Below are 3365 nucleotides of genomic sequence, written 5' to 3'. Positions count from 1 at the left end.
GAGGGTGATCCCAACTGGGGTAGAGGGGGGGACTTGGCCAGGGGGACCCTCACCTGTTTCTAACCCCCCCCACTGGTCTCTGAAGTTCTGTTTCCCCTGAATTGTGTGGGGGGGGACACCAGGGCCCCTGGGCTCTCCTCCCCCGGCCGATGCTCAGCTGCCAAAGAATTGGGGAGTCGCTGGGGACCCGGGACACCTGCCCTGCAGCTGGGGTGGCACCACAGGGATCGACTGCTCTGGACCGTGGGCGGCTCTGTTGTGACTGCTGGAGGCGGGTGTCTGGGAGGGGGGACCCTCTTTTTTTTTGCTGTGATCCCCAGCGTGAAGCTCCGTCCAGGGGGGTCCTCCCCCTCCACTTCTCACCACTTCAGGGATTGCAAAGCTGGGTCCTTCCCTGCTGGCCCCCCCCACATGCCCCACCCACTGTGGCCCCCTGGCTCTCCTCTCCCCCCCCCCCCATGGCCTCCTGGCCACCAATAAGGGCTTTCGTCTCGTCTCATCTCGTCGGACTCTCTGCGCCGGCCCCCCCCTCAACCCCGCGAGGGAGCGAAACGACACACACTAGAATGTCTTCCAGACCCCCCCGACTGCCCCTCCCCGTGCTGGGACTCAGCGCCTCCCCGACAGTGCGGCAGGACACCTGGGTTCTCTCCCCAGCTCTGGGTGGGGGGCGGGGCTAGTGGTGAGAGCAGGGGGAACTAGGAGCCAGGACTCCTGGGTTCTCTCCTGTCTCTGGGAGGGGAGTGGGGTCTAGTGGTTAGAGTAGTGGGGACCGGGAGCCAGGACTCTTGGGTTCTTGTCCTGGCTCGGGGAGGGGGGCTCGCTGTACCACCTTGTGGCCCTGGAGCAGGAGGGGACGAGGCCTGGGGTGCTGAATTCTCCAGCTTGTCTGTCTCCGGGTTTGGGGGCTGATTCCCAGGAAGGGGCTGATGGGGGAAGACACCTCTCACTGACTGCTCCCTCCCGGATCCCCCCTTGTGAAGGGGGGGCAGGATCCTCATGCTCTTTTTGCCCCAGCGCCCAGCCCTGTAGCACCTGGGTATCAGGTATAATTACATGCCCACCCCCAATACAAGCCAGGCTTCTGTCCCCCTCCCCCTTCAGACCCTTGCCTAGGGAATTAGCTACAGTGGGAACCCAGGAGTCCTGGCTCCCAGACCCCCACCCCCTAATCCCAGAGCCAGGGAGAGAACCCAGGAGTCCCTGGCTCCCAGCCCCCCCCTCTAACCACTAGACCCCACTCCCCTTCCAGAGCTGGGGGGAGAACCCAGAGTCCTGGCTCCCAGCCTCACTAATCCCAGAGCCGGGGAGAGAAACCTAGAGTCCTGGCTCCCAGCCCCCCCCATCTAACCACGAGACCCCACTCCCCTTCCAGAGCTGGGGGGAGAACCCAGAGTCCTGGCTCCCAGCCGCCCCCCCCCCAGCAGAGACTCTGAGGCTGAATGTAATAAAACGTGCCAATTTCCAGATGGGAGCAGCTGCCTAAACTCCCTCTCCCCCAAAATTCTCCTGCTGTCATCTGTCCCCCCATCACCCTGTCTGTCCCACTCCGCCACCGATGCGTTCGCCCCCCCGTCCCCCAACTGATCCTCAGTCTCCCCTCCTCGGCTGCCAAATATCCCCTTTCTGCTGTCTCCTCTTCCACCCCCCCCCCCACTGATCCGCCCCGCAATGTCGTTACTTCCCCCCCCACCAGCCGGTGGCCCCCATCTCAGAGTCTGACCTGTGTATAGAGGAACCGATGTATTTTACTGATTTTATTTGCAAATATAAACTATGGGGATACGGTTCACGGCAAGCGTGAGTTTGTGAGCGTGTGTGCAAGGTGGCTTTGCACGTGCACATGGGGTTTATGCACCACGGGAGAGTGTGTCCGGAGGGGTGGGGGGATGGGGAAAGGACTGTGTGTTTGTCCGACCCCCATCCAAGATGATGGTGCTGTGTCTCCCCCCCCCCCCCAGAAATATCCCTCATTCCTGCCTGCCCCCGTCTTCCTCCTTCCGGAGAGGGTAACAATCTAATACTGCTGCCTGCGGCAGGATAGGGGGATGTTGCTCAGCTGGGGGCTTGCAGGCCATTGTCCCCTCCCCAACCAGGAAACATGGGGGTGGGAGGGGGCAATCCACGCATGGAACCCAGGTGTCCGGGCCTTTCCCTAGCCTCCCCGCCCGCCAATATTCCACCCACCAGCAGGAATATTTTAGTGGGAAATTAATCCACCCAATCAGGACGTGGCAGGAGTGGGGGCGGTCAGCACCATGTGATTTGCCCAGCCTATCCCGAGCGAGACTGTGGGCGGAGTCTCACGCGTGGTCACACCCCCCTCCACCCCTTCACTTCTATATGGCCCCGCCCCCCCAATTGGCACTGCCCCGGAGGGGGAGGCTCTGTCCCCCCTCTCAGAGTTGAGGGGGGTCCCCCTGCCCTGCTCACGGACCATCCCCAATTCCCAGGGCAAGAACCCACCCGATCTTAGCCTCCCCCACGCCTGGGGCCGGAGCTCTGAGTTCAGGGTACCCCTGGGGAGGGCTGCCCAGGGATGGGGGAGGGGAGCGTCACAGGTTAGGCCCCTGTTTGATAGGGTGTCTGCTAATGGACGGGTAGCCGGGGTGGGGGCAGCCAGCAGCAAGGGGTCCCAGTTACTGAGAGACCTGTCCTGTGAAGTTAAGAACTAGGAAGGAGGGTGCTGGGGGAGGGGGCAGGGTAACCAGAGAGAAAACCGACCACAAACTGGGACCCTCCCATCGTCCAGCACTGAGCCACGGAGAGAAGGGGGGGACACCCCAGGAGTCCTAACTCCCACCCCCACTCTAACCACCAGACCCCACTCCCTTCCCAGAGCCAGGGAGAGAACCCAGGACTCCTGCCTCTCAGCCCCCCTGCTCTAACCACCAGCCCCCACTCCCCACCCAGAGCCAGGGGGAGAACCCAGGAGTCCTGCCTCTCAGCCCCCCTGCTCTAACCACCAGCCCCTACTCCCCTCTCAGAGCCAGGGAGAGAACCCAGGAGTCCTGCCTCTCAGCCCCCCTGCTCCAACCCACCAGCCCCCATTCCCCTCCCAGAGCCAGGGGGAGAACCCAGGAGTCCTGCCTCTCAGCCCCCTGCTCCAACCCACCAGCCCCCACTCTCCTCCCAGAGCCAGGGGGAGAACCCAGGAGTCCTGCCTCTCAGCCCCCCTGCTCTAACCACCAGCTCCCACTCCCCTCCCAGAGCCAGGGAGAGAACCCAGGAGTCCTGCCTCTCAGCCCCCCTGCTCTAACCACCAGCCCCCACCCCCCTCCCAGAGGCAGGGGGAGAACCCAGGAGTCCTGGCCCCCAGCCCCCCCTGCTCTAACCACCAGCCCCCACTCCCCTCCCAGAGCCAG

Source organism: Gopherus flavomarginatus, chromosome 18 (genome assembly GCF_025201925.1).
Source record: "Gopherus flavomarginatus isolate rGopFla2 chromosome 18, rGopFla2.mat.asm, whole genome shotgun sequence".
NCBI classification, from domain to species: Eukaryota; Metazoa; Chordata; order Testudines; family Testudinidae; genus Gopherus; species Gopherus flavomarginatus.
This window is presented reverse-complemented; position numbering follows the sequence as displayed.